The sequence below is a fragment of the Bidens hawaiensis genome, unplaced genomic scaffold, assembly GCF_021521415.1.
Source record: "Bidens hawaiensis isolate Kalapana, Puna unplaced genomic scaffold, B.hawaiensis_p1.1 tig00007737_1, whole genome shotgun sequence".
Classification (NCBI taxonomy): domain Eukaryota; kingdom Viridiplantae; phylum Streptophyta; class Magnoliopsida; order Asterales; family Asteraceae; genus Bidens; species Bidens hawaiensis.
Genome location: NW_027491536.1, coordinates 623,351 through 641,722, shown reverse-complemented (window position 1 = coordinate 641,722; position 18,372 = coordinate 623,351). Strand labels below are relative to the sequence as shown.

Genomic DNA, 18,372 nt, shown 5'->3' with positions numbered 1-18,372 from the left:
TTACTGTAAACTTTTAAATTCAAATGATATATTAAACTACATGCCAAACTTTATAATAGGCCCAAATGGTCAATGCATGTTTAAATGCGTTATTAATAGGTTTTAAAGCCCAACTTAATGACCAGACAGCCCACGTATATCTTTATTGTCTTTTCCATCAATATTAAATCAATAAATAGTATGATTTCCCTAAAATAATTAAATATACATTAAAAAAAATAATTAATAAAGAAACTACACAAAAATTAGTATACTTTTAAATCAAAGTATTTATGAAGTTTTCAGAAAGGGTTTATAGGGAAGGGTTATTTTGAAAACCATGATGAGTTTTAAGAATTTTAAAAACTCAATTTTAAACCACACATTTAATTAAATGATATGAAATATGTGGCTGAGATTAAATTTAATTAAAAATTAGGCAGGAGAGAATAAGTATTTTTGATAATAACACAAGTTTAAACGTTTGTTCCACGTGTGTAAAAGTCAATTCGGTGTGTAAAAAATACCGTAATTTTTTATACATCACTTATACTTATGTATTACACATGCGTAAAAAAATTTCAAAAAAAAAAATTGTTACGTTGAATTCTTTCGAGTTCTTAAAACTCAAAGTGGTTCTCAAAAGAAATCAATCCATAATCCATATGCATATGTTTTTATTTGTCTTTGAATAATAAAATAACATACTAATTTACTAATTTTCATACATCAAATTTTCTAGAATAACAAAATTATATAAAAACTAAAATACTAAGACACATATTTGAAAATCTAAGTGATAAATTTTAACAAACTTAGCAAATAACTAATATAACAAATACACGACCGAGTATAATCCACATATTTTTAAATACAAACCTCAACAATATTAAAATTGAAATAATTGGAGTTAAATGTTTATGTTTTAATTGCTAATGTAAATAATAAAATAAGATCATTTTAATGGGTTGTTTGTACTTGCAGAATAAAACAATTTAATTGTAACAAATTAATATAAGTGGTGAAAAAAAGGTTCGTACAAAATGATGGAGTTAAAAATCTTTTTGGTAAAATATTCTTTTTATATCAAAGTATTATATTATCATGCTACTATGGATTGTTCTTTCTTCATATATCAAAGTGTGATATTAGTTTGTTATCTTCCGTCACACGCCTATGGTAAGATGAATTGTAGTTAATCTTTTTATAAAGTTAATTTATAATCTTCTTGTTTTGAACTAATATCATGACTAGGGTTGTATTTTAGATTTCAGGTGCTCTGAACGAGTACTTGAAAGTGAGCTTTATATGTAATATTTTTTACATAGATTTCAGGTGCCCCTGAACAAAGAGTAATTGTGCTATGTTCATTTATGTTTAATGGACTATTTCAGTATTTTGTGTAATAGGTTAAATGTGTGTTGGTCTATTTGGCTATGTTATTTTCTAATTATTTTTTGGTTTGAAATGGATAATTAATAATGAGCCAATTATTTAAAATTCTTGACTTCAGGCTTAAAGCGGTCATCCATCCCCGGTTCCCCGCTCATCTAGTAACGGCCCCTAATTTTAACGTGTCCAAGGTAAATCTCGTGGACTAACAAGGTTTTATAACTTATTAAAAGTGACGAGTTTATAATAATAACAGGGGGGAGACGACTTAAGCATGAAACATCGTAGTACTTCTAAGGCTTCTATATTGATTAAAAATCTGTTCAGGGTGGAGGGCTGGATAATGGCAAAGCTATTAAACTGATTGTTGTGGTCTCTAAATGGGAGTCAAGGGGAGACACCAACTTCCACGTCAGCTCCAACTAACGCAACGCCCCTTTAAGTGCCACCATTGTAATGGTAGTGGGGGAGCGCCATTGCCTGCAACCCCTTCTTCACAACACATAGTTTTAGAAATTAGGGTGGTGAAACACTGAAACTCCTCTTGATGTCAGCAGTTCGATCCCCGCCTATAACAAGCTGGTGTAATTTAGTTTGATATAGATTAGATGAAGTATAGTAGGTAAGGTGACATCTAACCGTCCAAAAATAAATATTAAAAACTTGTTAAAAGATGATAATATTATATAGCATTTACTATTGTCTTAATCATATTGTTAGATACGTTGATAACTTCGATTTATTGAAATATAAATTTGATAGAAGGGAATATTGTTTATTTTGCATGTCCATTCTCATTCATGTGTAACATATAAATACATGAATACAAACAATGGTTAAGCCAAAATCTCAGGACTAATTGAGGCAACTAAATCAATTACAATAATCTATTCTAATCCAATAATATAGTCTAATAATTTTATTTTTTTAACTGAAATTATATCTTTCCCATTGCATAAATTGTTGCATTGAATTACGATGAAACAGCAAACTATAGTGATAGCTATATATAATTCTTGATATCAATTTTTACTATATCATTTAAAATATAAGAATTATAATTGACTTCTTGAATCATATTTAAAAATAACCATATATTTATATAAGCAACAGTGTAAAAAAGCACATAGCCTAACACAAGAACTCTAATCCATCTAAGAAAAAAAGAGATAAGTAATGATAAGGCTGAGGGGTGTGGAGCGCTAGAAAGGGCGCAAGAGGCCAGCCGGTCGCGCCCCGGGGCGCGAGGACCACACCACCGAGGCGCGAGAGGGGCGCGAGAGGGGCGCGAGCGCGGAAAAAGAGGCAGGCGCAAGGGGTCTCGCGGGAGCTGTTGGGCGTAAAGGGACTTTGGGAAATGGGAAAGAGACGTTGGGGTCTTAAAAATGAGCCGTTGGCTCTTTAGTTAATAAAAAAAAAAAAAAAAATTTCTCTATATATATCTATATCAAATACAAACCAACAACAATATAAAACATACAATTTTCTCTCTATTAAACCTATATCAAACCCAAACCAACACCAATATCACATACCAATATCACATACCACACCCAAAACCCAAAATCACCCCATCTTCCAAACCTTTTTTTAAAAACATGGCTGGAAATTGGTACCCAAACCTAGATTCAGATTACAGTTACGACGATTTATGGTCGGCACCGGACCAAGCGATGTTTTATTCGGGGTCGCAACAACCATCCGGCTTTCAACCATCCAACATACAACCGTCTCCTAACTTTGTAGTTCCGGAGACACAAGAACCAGAAGGTGAAGCTGCGGGACAAAGAAGACGCGTCCACCGGAAAAAACAAATTGCAACGGACGGGTCGGGTTCGGCTTCGACCGGAAGGACGAAACGGAAAATCACTCCGTGGTCATCGGATGAGAAGGAAGCCCTGTGTCGGGCTTGGATAGTCACTTCTGAGGATCGGCGTTGCGGTAATTGTTTTAACGTTTTTAAAAATGATTTTTAATAAAAAAGTTAAATAAAAAAGTTAAATGACTTACAAATTTATTTATGCATTTTGCAGCGGACTACCAAAAGAGCAAGGTCTTTTGGACAAAGGTTAGGGAGACGTTCTATTCGCTCGTTGGGAGTACAGAGCGGAACGCCGATATGATTTCGGGTCGGTGGACCGAAATCAGAAAATTTGTCGGCTTGTTTACTAATCTGTTCAACAGGAACGCCGGTCGTATGAGACCAAGTGGCAGTGACGATTTGGCGGTTTATAATTTCACTGTCGAAGAGTGGAAGCAGGAGTGCCTGCGGAGGTATGGGACGGTGAAGACGTGGGACGATGTAAAGGTGTGGGAGAGGTTGAGAATGTGTTCTAAGTGGGTTGAGCTGGTGGCGCCGGACGTTGATGCGGAAGTAGGGCCGAAACGGACTAAAACTAGTTCGTCTGGAGCGTACAGCACTTCCGCCAGGTCGGATTGCCGGGTTGGATTCGACCTAAACGTTGCGGGGGAGGAAACGTCTTCACCGCCGAGGAGGCGGCCATTGGGAAGGGACGCCAGGGGCAAAAAACCGGCTGAGGGGGAAGCCGTAAACATCAACGATCTTGTTGAATCCCTCAATAAATTCAACAAAACCATGGAGGTGGTCTCTAATGACAAAAAGGAAAAAAAAAGAATGAGAGATTTGGAATTCCTTACAAGAGACTTCAGTAACCTAAATCCGGTCGACCAAATGCTGATGGAAAAACAAAAGGAACGTATCCGGAAGAGGTTGATCGAAGAAGACCAAGCCGAAGAATAAGAATAATGTTTTTTTTTAGTACTTTAATTTTTTTTTTAGATATTAATGTGTTTTTTTAATTAATGTGTGTTTTTTTAAATAATTTATGAGTTTTTTTAATAATACGTTTTTTTAATACATTTATAAAAAAATAAAAAAATAAACCGCTCGCGCCCCCTCTCGCGCCCCTCCACACCATGCCCCGGGGCGCGAGCACCACTACCAACACCCATCTTATCAAGTTTCTCTCTCTGTCACACGTCACAATATTATTGGCTGGCGCCCCCACTCGCGCCCCCTCTCGCGCCCCCCACACCCCTCAGCCTAATAAAAAGTAAAAAGTATTTAATAACAAATATTATATATAAAACTGATGGTAAAAAAAAATATAGTATTGTGGTTAGGGTGTTAAATACGAGGTAAGGGATTCAAATCCTACGGTGTAGAGATATTTAGTTGTTAAAAAAATAAGAATAACATAATAGATACTAAATATTAAAAAATAGTGTAATTAATATATAAAAAATAAAAATATAAAGTTTGAGAAGTATGAGAGAACGAAGAAGACATGACAAGACTTTAGAAAGAAATAAAGTGAAGTTCTAAAGCACATCGAAACTTTTGCTCTCATTAAACCCTTTAATCTTAATCTTGTGTCTTCAAAAGGTTATATCCTTAACCAAATACTTTTACTTAAAGAGATGCAAATATAACAAATCATGTTTAATTCTTTCATCACAAATCAATTTGGTACCGTATTTACCCCTTCTCCCCTTTATACTAAGGTTTCCATCAATCTAACAAGAGTTGCCTATCTCATATTTACATATTTAAACCATCTCAATCTCCCATCTTTTATATTATCTGATATGCTAATCACCCATAATCTTTCTTAAAAAACATAATTTCTTATTCAATCCATCCTTGTGTGCCCACACATCCATCTTAGCATCCTCATCTCTACTACCTCCAATCTGACGCTTGTGTCTTCTTGACGTCACAACACTATGTTCCATATAACATTGCGATCTAAGCGCAACCTATAAATTTCTCCATTTAGTTCAGTTATAAACCTCTTATCACACAAAACCCCTGCAACTACTCTTCATCTACCCTATCCTATCTAAATGCGACTGGTCACATTGTTATTTATATCACATTCGCTTTATATAAACGATACTAATTACTCGAACTTCATTAACTGAAAACCATTTTACCTTAGACGATGATCAAAACATCTTCATCCTTGCTCACCCCACTAAAACTACAATAAAGATACTCAATTTTAAAACAACTAAATTTTTAAAAAACACTCATGTTAATAGAACTATTTATTTAATAATAATCAAAACAATAATCCTAAAACAAAGATAATAATCTCTCTCTCATTTATTCATCAAGGCTGATGATAAGTCATTCAAGAACCAAAAAGCAAACACAATTGTACTTCAAATATTTAATACTCAAACTTCAAAACTTACACTAAACCCCTCAAACTTCACACTATATACCCACACTTACACACACACACTTTAATAGTGTATATCATGTATAATACCATGTGTGATGATACTACTATATTCATGTGAGAGAAAAAAAAATCATCACTTTCCCAAGAAACCTTGTGTGCTCTCTATATTCAATAATAATAATAATAATAACAAAGTTTTTAAAGGGTATTTACAAATGACTAAATCTAGCCGGAAAACATGAAGATAACCGGAAAACCAGATCTACCGGCCACTACAACACCCAAGATTCAAACTTTAAACCCGGGTTCGGATCTTTTTCAAAAACCCATTTCGAAAAACCAATCGGGTCGGAAAACCCGGAACTCCGGCGGCGGCGTACGGCTGAGACGCGACGGCGTTACGGCATCCGGAAAAAGGGTGTCACGGCCGGAGACGCCGTTGCTCCGGTGGAAGTTTGGTGAGGGTAAAGAGGAGGATTTGGAGGGAAAAGATGGCCGGAAAAGTGGCCGGAAAATGGTGACGGCGAGGCAGTTGACTGCCGGAATGTGGCGGTTGCAGCCGCCGGAAGTTGGCGGTTCCGGCGAGGTGTGTAATGGTGCTAAGAATAATGGGTTTTTGTCACAGGTAAAGAAATTGTAATCCTTTTTGTGTTTATAGTTTATTAATTTATTAGTTATTGATCTTCAATTACAATTCACAAACCCTAATTAAAGATCTGTTAAATTAGTTTTTTTTAACTTTAATATGTTAACCCAAATTCAATCTCTTTTGGGTTTTTCAAATCTTGAAACAAGATCAAATCTGTAAATAAAATAAGTTAATAACAATACAATACTAAATTAGTGTTTTTTTAATTTTATTATTATTATTATTATTATTATTATTATTATTATTATTATTATTTTAACTTCAATATGTTAACCCAAATTTATCCCTTTTAGGGTTTTTTCAAATCTTGAAACAAGATTAAATTTGTAAATAAAATAAGTTAATAACAATGCAATACTAAATTAGGGTTGTTGTTGTTGTTGTTGTTATTATTATTATTATTTTAACTTGAATATGTTAATCCAAATTCAATCCCTTTTTCGGGGGTTTTTAAAATCTTGAAACAAGTTTAAATCTTTTTGATTTCTTGTATAGTTTCTTTGAATCTTTAAATAATTAAGTTAATAAACCATACAATACTAAATTTGGGTGATTTGTGAAAAGTCAACGTTTGACTTTTTACAAAAGAAGTTGCTTGTTTGAGAAGATAATCGGAAAACTATGAATTTAGACTTGAATCTTGATGTTGAGTTATAATATCAAATGAATCTTGATGTTGACTTTGAATGATTTATAACTTGCAGCCTGCGATCGAGCATTCGGGCATTCATTCGCCTGCTCGACACAATAGGAAATCATTCGATATGCATAAAGAAGTGCCACAAAGCCCGGATTCTGTTACCGGATTAAGAAATAAGTTTGGTCACAAGGTAAACTTCTCAAATACTATGATAATCTTAGTACCGTCCTTCTAAGCAGTTAATGCGGAAAAATATCGAATATCGGTCGAGGACCGATATTCGAGATATTGGTTATCACGGTGGGATATCGGTAATTTTAGTATCATGCAAATTGAAAAATAAGACTTAAAACACTGGTATCGGGAAACCAAAAAAATATTATTATTATTATTATTATTTTTTGAGAATCAGTGAAATATTGGTCAAATATCAGCCCGATATTCTGACCGATATTTCACACGAACACCGATAACGAGATACCACCGATATTGACTGCATAGAGTGTCCTTTGACTTTAAATGTCAAACTTGTATTTGCCAAAAATTATTCTTTTTTTTTTGGTAAGTGATCAAATTTCTTTGGGAGATTGAATACTTGCATGTAATATTATTAGAAATTGGAAGTGACAGTTATAATGTACAATAACTATTGGACTGTTGGTCCTATATGTATGTATGGGTTATTTAATGTTTTTTTTACGTGTTTTGTTTTCGACCCGTAGTTTGGATTATGAAGGAAACTGATATAAAAGGATATAACTATGATAGTATGATGTTATGTTTTGGTCCCGGTTAGAGGTGTTTGGATGTGCGTTTTTAAAAACCAATATCAGATAGATTGTTTACTGAAGTTTTTATATCTGTAGGTAATTTACTCACACATCCAAACGCCCGCAGGAGATGAGAAATTTAGTCTGACTTATGTTTTTTTAACTTGCTGTCGTTTTTTGCCAAGAAAATTGCATTGCACTTAAATTTTTTTTAATAAAAAATCCTCAAAACTCACAAAAATTCCTTAAAAGACCATAAAAATTTATAAAAGTTTTAGTTTTTCTAGGTAAAATAAAAAAACATAAATAAATAATAATAATAATAATAATAATAATAATAATTTATCAAATTTGTAGTTTTTAGCTCGCCGTCTTTTTAAGCCAAGAAAATTGCATTGCACTTAATTTTTTTTATTAAAAATGTTCAAAACTCGCAAAAATTTCCTTAAAAAGACCATTGAAGTTTATAAAGAAGAAAACCATATTAATTACTTGCCTGAATTTGCATTGCTTTCAAGTTATGATTTTTTGTTATTAAAAACAATCTTTCTTTTTCTTGAATTAAAATTAACGCCAATGACGATAATCGAATCATATTTTGTTATGCTTTGTAGCTCGAACCAACATTCCATTTTTCCAACTCTGCCATGGAGGGTGCAACCAAGTGAGACCCGTGTCAACGAAAACCTTCAGAAGACGCAAAACGAATCTATGGCGAATCAAAGCTTCTAGAAGAACAAGTGTCGGTGCTCGAATCAGAACTCGAATCGGCCCGTGCCCGCATTCACGATCTTGAAACCGAAAGACGAGCGTCAAAAAAGAAACTCGAACAGTTTTTAAAAAAGTTAAATGAAGAACGCGCCACGTGGCGGAGCCGAGAGCACGAAAAGATCCGTGCGGTTATTGGTGATATAAAATCCGAATTAAACCAGGAAAGAAAAGGCCGACAGAGATTGGAGATTGTGAATTCGAAGTTAGTTAACGAGTTTGCGGATGTGAAAGTATCAGCCAAACGGTATATGCAAGAATACGAAAAGGAACGAAAAGCGAGAGAGTTGACGGAGGAAGTATGCGATGAATTAGCGAAAGAAATAGGCGAAGACCGAGCCGAAGTCGAGGCGTTAAAACGGGAGTCTTTAAAAATGAGGGAAGAAGTCGACGACGAAAGAAAAATGTTACAAATGGCGGAGGTTTGGCGGGAAGAGCGTGTTCAGTTGAAGCTCGTGGATGCAAAAGTAACACTCGAAGAAAAATATTCTCAAATGAATAAACTAATACGGGATCTCGAAACTTTCTTGAATTCAAAAAGATCCGATCTTGATGAAGATGTTAAAAGAGCCGAAGCCCTTAAACAGTTTGCTGATTCGGTGAGTACTCAAGAGATTCGCGAGTTTAAATACGAGCCCGCGGACCCGGATGACATATTTTCGGTTTTTGAAGAGGTTAACGCGAAAGACAGTCAACAGTTCGATAAAAACGGTGATAATGTGGAAGACGATGACGATGAAGAAGAAGATGATGAAAGCGGGTGGGAAACGGTGAGTCATATGGAAGATCACGGGTCGAATTATTCACCCAACGAGAGTGACCCGTCTGTCACGAGAAGCGTACGACGAGAGTGGGAAGAAACCGGTGGGACCGGTTATGGAGGTCGTCTTACTCGAGTAACGGTGAAAACTGCAAGGTGATATCGATGGAGGGGCGGTTATCGAACGAGACGCATCTTTCGACCGGGACCCACCTGTCACCGGGCGGGAGCTCGGGTGTGAGCCCGTCCGAGTGGAGCTGCTCACCTGGGTCCGGGAGTAACGTGCATTATAATGCAAAAGGGATGAAAGGGTGCATCGAATGGCCACGTGGCGTGACGCAGAAGAACAGTTTGAAAGCGAAGTTGTTGGAAGCGAGGATGGAGAGTCAAAAGGTACAGCTGCGACAAGTGTTGAAGCAGAAGATATGACGGTAGTAAGTAAAAGATGAAAGATGAGCGCGTGTTTGGTCAAAAGGCGGGTCAAAGGCGATAAGTGTATAAACATGTATTATGATTTGATTTGGGTGCTCGGAATCTTGAACATACATTTTGCAGGGTTTAATAATATGATTTAGATTAAAGTTTATGTAATGTTCATTGTTCAAGAAGATGCAGACATTGTTTACTGTTGTAGGATTATATAAAATGCAATGTGACATATCGAATGGAAACTGTTTTAGATTAGCGGTTTAGCCTCTTCTTCGTGTTATATACACGACTGAACATGACCTGTTTAACTGAACACATTTGTAGTTTACAGATAAGTTTTGGATCGCTCGGATTTTTAAGTTATTTAAAAAAATATATATTTTTTAAAATCCTTAAATATGGTTTTTAATTGTTAATTTTAAAGTATTTAATAATATATATGTAAATTCTAAATTATGGTTACGGGTTTGAATAATGATATCAACGATCCAAAATTTCGGTATCCGAATTTTCAGATATCCGGTTTTGCACCTCTAGTTTTAGGTTCGGTTTTAGCCTGCAACCAAACCCAACACAACCAAACCATGTTCGTTATGTTTTAAATAACACATCCAATCTGTTTTTATATCTCCATGTTCACACTTCAGTCCTATCAGAACAAGTCCATTTTATTACAAACATGTTGCAAAAATGCTCGTTTAAATTTATTACGGCAACATCGTCAGTGTTTACCGTGCCTAAACAACTTGAGACAGGACAAGATTCACTACGATAGACAAAACGAAAGAAACTACAATACTGCAATGCATTCAATCTCGATTTTTGCATCCAACGGTAATGCTGCAACTTGGTACGTTGAGCGCGCAGGTGCTGGTGCAGGGAAATCTGAAAACAACCATTTTCGATTTTTCTCCACGTCAAAACGAAAGAATATTCAATCATTAAGAATTATTTTAAGACTTAATAAAAACTCACATTTCGCATAGATCTCATTAACCTTCTTAAAGTCTTTCAAATCAGCCAACCTGCAAACCGAAAAGATCATCAAAAACATTAACATTTTCTAAAATTAAAGATGACGACGACGATAGATTTAGATGACTACATGATGGTAGTTTTAACCACCGAGGAATAGCTGGCACCGCTTGCTTTCAATATCTCTCCCATATTCTTCAAAACCTAAAAATGCAAGCCAAATTACGATAACAAAACAAATATTATAATTCAAAACGTCTCGCCAGTTCCACTTTTTATTGTTTTACAGATTTCAAGTAATTTGCATATGGATAAATTACCTGCTCTGTTTGGTCCTCCACGCTGTCTGAAACAAACTTTCCAGTCTACACAAGTACCAAAACATGGAGTATTTATCAGTAAAGGGTTAATATATGATTAAAGAAACATTTATTGATTATTCAGAAAATGTAATTAACCTCTGGAATGAGACCAAGAACGCCAGATAGAAATACAGTGTTATTGGACTGTATGGCTTGTTAATATGGACCCAATGCAGCTGGAGCCTTGTCGGTTTTAACAGCCTCCTTTATACCTGCATTGAATATGAACAAACTTAATATTCTAATCACACCTATGCTTAATGCCTTAATATCTCCTAAATGATTCTCTCCATTTCATTCTTTGAAACAAGCCTGCTGTCGATTACGATCCTATTAGGATGAAAACTCACAAACAACTATCTTATATTCGTACAACTTATTTAGCTAGCTACTTTCGCTGTTCATGTTCGTCCGTTAAGCTTTTGCCAGACAAACGCACGGTTCACGAACACTCTATAAAACAAAAATCGTGCCCGTGTTTGTTCACTAAGAAATTGAGTTTGTTCATGTTCATTCTTGTCTGGTTGTTAATACTGTAAACGAATGCAAACGGACGCCAATGAACATTATTGGACACAAACGAACGTAATCAAATGCTAACGGACGCCAACGGTGCCTACATCCCACCCTCCCCAGACTCTACCTATAGTTTTGCTGTTGGTGGGATTTCACTAGGTATGATTGATTGATATATATATCATATATGGACTATATTATCTACGTGATTTAAAATTGGCATATTATAAGTAAAACTTAACAAAATACACAGAAACCAAGTTACATGATATGAGATTCGGCGTAACACGAACACCGTTGGATGAACGCGACCTGTGTGTCCGTTCGTTAAACTTACCGGAAGAAATTTTCTTGTTCGTATATTTATTAAACAGACAAACAAAAACTTCCCACTGAACAATTCACTTACAGCCCTAATCACATATTCATTACTTTTCCAATGAAATCACGTTCAACAAATCTTGCTCTTTTCTTTGAAGAGTTTGGAACAATGAGTTTGTGAAGTCTGGAAATATGCAACATTAAGTACATGTAAAATATAAAGTCGTATTTTTTCATTTCCAACTAAAGTGCACCCGCTTGGTTAACTCTTGCAAGAGTGAAACCCGATTCTTCAACATAGTCAAGCACACCCATAGCCATGAATATAATAAAGTAACAAAACTGGATACAAGTTGGAATACACACTATAAAACAATTTATCGATTGTTAATTGTATATCCCTTAGTCATTGGCTTGCTTGACCATGTTAAAGAATCAGGTCTCACTGTTGCTAGCGTCATTTAAGTTGATTGACTTAATTGGAAATGAAAAGCATAGTTATTAAAGGCGGCCGACTCTTGCGCCTAGGCGCATTTTTCAGGCGAGGCGAGGTAGTGGCGCTTTTACTCCGGCGATGTTTCAGGCGATGATTTTCTAGGGTTGCCAGACTGCGAGAGACTTATTATTTTTTAGTCTGGGCCGGTGTTACTATCTCCTTGGGCCCAACCTAGGTTTATCAATCAAATCTAAATATTTTTAAAATATTTATAGCCTTATTGTTCTATTACGTGATTTGTGAGAAATTATAAATAAGGATCCCCTGCAAAATAGTCAAATTTACGTAAATCAATAACTGATTACCTAAAATAGTCAGATTTACATAATCTTAACATCATCCATAATTCTTATTTCTGTATCATATTTATTTTATTAATTATAGTTATGATAGATTAATATAAATATCATTATTTTAAAAGGTTTTAAATGTATTTGTTAGATGTTTTTATTTGCTAATTGTATTCATTTTAAGTATATTTAGGGAGTACATTTTGTGTTATATTTATTTTATGTATTATAATTAAGCTAGATTTATATAAATATTATTATTTTATAAGTTTTTAATTATTTATGTTCCTTATTTCTTCTACAATTTTCTTATTAAGATGTTCTACTTTAGTTAAAATTTTGTTTTTTTAATGTTCGCTTTTTTTTTTAAATCGGGCGCTTTTTCTGCGCTTATCGCCTGGGCGCTAGGAACACCTTTATCGCTTGGGCGCTAGGAACACCTTTATCGCTTTAGAGCGCTTCTCGCATTTGATAACTATGATGAAAAGGTACAACTTTGTGCATTACCTATAAATAAAGATCGTTTATTTAATAAGCCCGAGCTCAAGCCTTGTATGGGAAGCTCGTCTGGGCTCATCAAGCCTTAACAGACCTCGTGTATTTTAAAGTTTTAGCTATTTTAGACTTCTATCTGTTAATTTCACACTCCATATCCAAGCTCGAGCTCTTGTAATTTAAAACGAGCGGAGACTCATGTACACCCCTATCTCTCAACAATAAAACTAGAGCTTCAAAATAATATTAATCCTTGTTGTGCATTGGGAAAGTTCACGTACAAATTAAATTAGCGTGCTAACTGAGCGAATCAAGTAGTGTAATTATATATACAAGTAGTGTAAGTATGTAATAGTGTAATTACACTACACTATAGTTACACTATGTTGTATATATAATAACACTACTTAATTCGCAACAGTTAGCACGCTAATTTAATTTGCACGTGAACTTTCCCAATGCACAACAAGGATTAATAATATTTTGAAGTCCTCTGGTTTTGTTGTTGAGAGATAGGGGCGTACACGAGTCTCTGTTCGTTTTGAATTACAAGAGCTCGAGCTTGGATATGGAGTGTGACAACTTCTAAACCTAACTACACTATAACTACACTATGTTATATATATATATAATTTCATTATTTGATTTGCAACGGTTAGCACGTTAATTTAATTTGTATTTGATCCAAACGTCGTTGTGCATTACCTATAAATTCAATCAACTATATATACATTACTAAACCTAGAGCTCGAAAACCTCGTTCGGAACAGAATGTAACAACTTCTAAACCTGGCTACACTATAATTACACTACTTGATTCTACTGTGCAGTTAATTTAATTTGTATTTGATCCAAACACTGTTGTGCATTACCTATAAATTCAATCAACTATATATACATTATTAAACCTATAGCTCGAAAACTTATAAACGTTACACGACCTAATATTCAATCAACGCATTATAAAACAAAACAGGAATAGAACTTATTATTATTATTATTATTATTATTATCAGGTAAGAAGAGTTAGTTACTTACTAGCGTCAGTGGAAACAGCGAGGCAGGTGAATTGATTAGATCGGTGAGTATGATACGATACGGAAGATGTACGGAACGTGGAAGTGATCGGAGATCGGTGGCGGATTGTGGCCGGAATATTGCAGGATATTGTTACGGCGGAAATGGATGACGTCATTGCTGTTGTAGTGGTAGTGGTAGTGGTAGTGGTGGCTAGTGTTGGGTGCGCCGCAAGATGAATAAAAGCGAGAGGGATGTGTTTGGAGTTTGGACCCAAGATGACAAGGGCTTAAATAATAATAATAATAATAATATTAACACGACCGGTGACGGTGGGCTTCGGCTACTCAATGTCGTTATGTAACCAGAGTGTATATAGTCGCCTTTTGTTATTGGGTTACCTAGCAATCAGGCTTTATTCGTTAGATGTTAAAAAAAGTTGTACAGAAATAAGTTTTTTTTCTAAACAGGAATAAGTTTTTTTTCTAAAGTATATTGTTTACTATATATCTTTCGTGATGTCAGATGTGGAGCGGGTTATCGGGGCGAACAGGTGGCTCATGACAAACTATTCGGTTGGTATGGGTTGAACCTACACTAGTTGGGTTGCCAGGTGAAAAAACACTAGTTCAACTAGGAATGGTTAATCTAATATCCCAACTAGTGAGTTAATGTAATCTAATTCGTAAAATAGAACAACGTAAGCTCGTTACGAGAAAGTGAATGGGGGGATTCTTCTCGTAACAACCCTCCAGCGTTTTAATCAGTAAAATGTGTTAAGAGTAACATTTAGAGTGAGAGAGTAATCGAATCCTTTAACTATTAATGAAGTGTCCTATTTACAGCCAGAGGGGTAGAGAAGATTTGGGCATGCTACCATCATCAGCAGAACCTTCCATTCCTAATGGGTGAGCACGTACGAGACCTCTTATTGGTCGTGACTGCTGGTAGATAAGGACGCATGTCATCTAGAGATACAATGTTGGCGTCCTCTGATAGGTTTGGCGTGCGTTTATTGTCCTTTTTGTACTATCTGTATCCATAAGGATCTTTGTACCATGATTGGCTTCAGAACTAACTGTTGCGTATTGTTTGTCTCCTCCGCGGGTGGCAGTCCTTGTGCATGCGGGACGACTTCTGCGAGCATGAGGTGATCTACGAGGGTGGCAAGGGGTTACTGATAACTATGGTTGTTCCGTGGATGGGTTTATGACCCTATCTCTACACCCGACTTATTATTAATAACAGTAGGTGGGTTGTTAAGAACTCTTTTAGTCGTTAAACCAGTTTTGAGAAAAAAAAAAGTGACAGAAAAATATAAATTTTAGATTACAAACAAGTTTCAAGTAAAATTTCACATGTGTGTAACAAAGCTATTAGATTAGTGGACTAGAGCAATTAGACTAGAGAACTTTAATTTGAAAACTCTTGCATATATATGAAAGTGTTTTGTGTTAATCATATATTGAGCGGAGATAGGTTAACTAAATATTCTTCCCTACAAAAAGAAATCTTTTCATCGTGTATTTTCATATTTCTAAAACAAAAAGTATTTTCATCTGGTTTTCTAATCACTTTTTAAAAGTATTTAACATCATCGATTAATTTTCTAGTCAAGTGGATATGTGAACAAGTTTGGATAAGTATCACAACTTGAAAATGAATGCTTACTTGGCGTGCACACTTTCATCCCTTTGTCTTATGGAATATTTCTTTTTCTCTCTTTGGAATATTTCTGCTTCTTAAATTCTTACATATCAATGGTTGGGAGATTATTTTAGGGTGCAAACGAGTGGCGATGAGCCACTCAAACTCAAATCAATAAAAAGCTAGAAATATGCGAGTTATTATGACCCCGAGCCTTGAATAAAATAGTTTAGTGATCGAGTTTGAGCTTATAAGGGAAGCTTGTTTGAGCTTAACAAGCCTTGTGCATTTTAAATTTTATCTAAATTGGACTACTATATAATAATAATTTCACACTACACTACTACTGAGCTTGAGCCAAGCTATAGCTTGTTTAACATACGACATGAACTAGAACCAAGCTTAGACTTATTTAAAGTTTTCTCAAAATACATAAAAGTAAATAAAAACTAAACACATAAAAATTAGTTTTAATTAACACGTAACAAACGAGCTGAGACCGTGCTTGAAAAAACAATTCATGGGCTATAGAAAAAAAGCTTGAAATAAGCTAGACTCGAGCTTAAGAAACACCACTTGAAACAAGCAAAGCTCTAGTTATGAAAGGAGCTTTAGAAAAACAGCCTGCCGAGCACGAGCTCTTGTAAGTTCACACAAGCCACCTAATCAAGTTCGGGCTTGGCTCGCTTACACTCATTATTTTATTTCTTCTCATAAATGGATCAGTGTCATTGTAGAGAATCCTTGCCTTGTTTTCCACAGCGGCAATGCACCTCCATCGATATTTAATTATCTTGCCATTTCTTCTTTATTTATTTATATACTCCGTAGGAAGGGGGGACGAACCGCCGAATTGACATCTGAAATCGCCAACATGAACACAAACGAAATCTTTAATTTCGTATAGAAAGAAAACAAACCACTTCTATTCTCGGAGCCCACGGAGCGGTATATGAAGAATGGCTTTTTGGTCCCTTTCGTCCAGTGGTTAGGACATCGTCTTTTCATGTCGAAGACACGGGTTCGACTCCCGTAAGGGATAGGTACTCATTCCCGGCCGCTTTCAGTTAGTGTTCATTGCTGAGTGATCGCTCGCTATCTGGCTGGAAAAGGTGGTCCGGAAGCTTCCTCTCTCCCAGCCAGCAAGATGAGATCACCACTTCTCTCGGACTTCCTTTACTTCGTTACCTTAGCTTTGATGTCCTTTCATAGATTCTCGAACCTCCGACAGACATAGTATCCATATGCGTTCTTTCTCTCCTCCCCTCAGCCATAGAGTCATCTTTCCCCCTTTTTCACTATCTCGCCCAGCATATCTGCCGGGAGCTGGATAAAGTCCCCTATTCAGTTGAATCAGATCTAGTAGCGCTCACTGCTGAGGCGAAAGAAAGGAGCAAGATACGGCCAAAAAGCCGGAAATTCTCGCGCAGGAATAAGCGTAGGCCTGTAGCGCGCCCTTCAACCAGGAAGAAGTGCTTTTCTTGGCGAAGCGAGGAAGCACAGTTGCGCGCCTCTCCATAACCCCTCTATACTCTAGAGGTATTAGCACCAAGCTGGAAGCTTGCTGTGTAATTTCATAAAGAAAGGTGTGTGAACCTCAGCGAGTCCGAGTTTCATTTCAAACTAGCCTCCTGGACTGAACCTATCTTCTTAATAGGTTATAACTATCAATAAAGTAGGAATGGCCAAAGAAAAGAGTTGTAAATTATCAATCACTTTTTAAGTCTTAAAACCAACACAAAACATAACCCGAAATCAAGAACTTATAACACGCATCAATAACAAACAACCGTCGTCTTCAAAAACCATGAATCTTAATCTGATCTTTCTTCACAATCCCCGCACGACTCAAGAACGCCGACACGTTCTTGCGTTGATCGCCTTGAAGTTGAATCACTTTACCAAGCTCTTTATCTTGGACGACCGTACCATTGCAGCAAAACTCTTTCTTCAACTCTTTTAATATCTTTTCGTAACTGAGTTCCTTTTTCAGACCCTGGACCGTCGTCAAGCTTTTTCGTCCGTTTCGTTGTTGTATGCGGATATGAACATACTCTTTGACCCCGGCACCGCCACCTGACTCTTGCTCAACGTCGGCAAATGGATCGAAAGATGATGGGATTTGGACTTCTATGTCAACCATGAACTTTGTTTGAATGTTGTTGATGATGATTTGCTGTTCATAAACATAAATTCAAAGAATTAGCCTAATTATTATTTTTAACAATTTATTGATCCGATTAATTCGCAATTTATATCGATTAAGCAGCGATGAGATTATATGAACTCATGGTTGTAAAAGTCTCGTCTAGGGGCTGATTAATCCACGGGTAATAGCTATTTGGTACCCCCGTCGACTAGTGTTTGATTGATCACTGTCGGTAGGGGTGTGCAAGAAACCGAAAAAAACCGATCCGAAACCGAAAAATCCAAACCGAACCGAAACAAAAACCGATGGTTTGGTTTTATGTTTTTGAAAAAATCCGCACTAATGGTTCGGTATTGGTTTTACATGTAAAAAAAACCGAACCGAATTCCTAAATTTTTGTGTTTTAATATTTTATATTATGTAATTTGTAAGAATTTAATAAATATATGACTCCAATATCTTTGATTAAATGTATAGTAGTATATTATTTTACCATTAACAAAATT

At 35.7% G+C, this 18,372-nt stretch overlaps 1 non-coding gene and 3 pseudogenes across 3 annotated transcripts; 2 read left to right on the top strand and 2 right to left on the bottom strand.

The window, feature by feature from the left end:
• The first annotated feature begins 5,722 nt into the window (after positions 1-5,722).
• On the top strand, positions 5,723-9,821 carry LOC143635870 (uncharacterized; annotated as a pseudogene). Its single transcript, XR_013154137.1, has 3 exons — positions 5,723-6,207; positions 6,936-7,061; positions 8,256-9,821. The product of XR_013154137.1 is annotated as an uncharacterized LOC143635870 (transcript).
• Positions 9,822-10,250: 429 nt separating this feature from the next.
• On the bottom strand, positions 10,251-14,291 carry LOC143635872 (reactive Intermediate Deaminase A, chloroplastic-like; annotated as a pseudogene). The gene is made up of 6 exons (XR_013154139.1): positions 14,092-14,291; positions 11,032-11,147; positions 10,894-10,938; positions 10,704-10,777; positions 10,574-10,623; positions 10,251-10,483 (listed from the first exon to the last, which is right to left on the bottom strand). The product of XR_013154139.1 is annotated as a reactive Intermediate Deaminase A, chloroplastic-like (transcript).
• Positions 14,292-16,687: 2,396 nt separating this feature from the next.
• On the top strand, positions 16,688-16,759 carry TRNAE-UUC (transfer RNA glutamic acid (anticodon UUC)). Its single transcript has one exon. It is a non-coding gene; the product is annotated as a tRNA-Glu (tRNA).
• Positions 16,760-17,444: 685 nt separating this feature from the next.
• Positions 17,445-18,102, bottom strand: LOC143635830 (protein translation factor SUI1 homolog 2 pseudogene; annotated as a pseudogene).
• Positions 18,103-18,372: the final 270 nt, after the last annotated feature.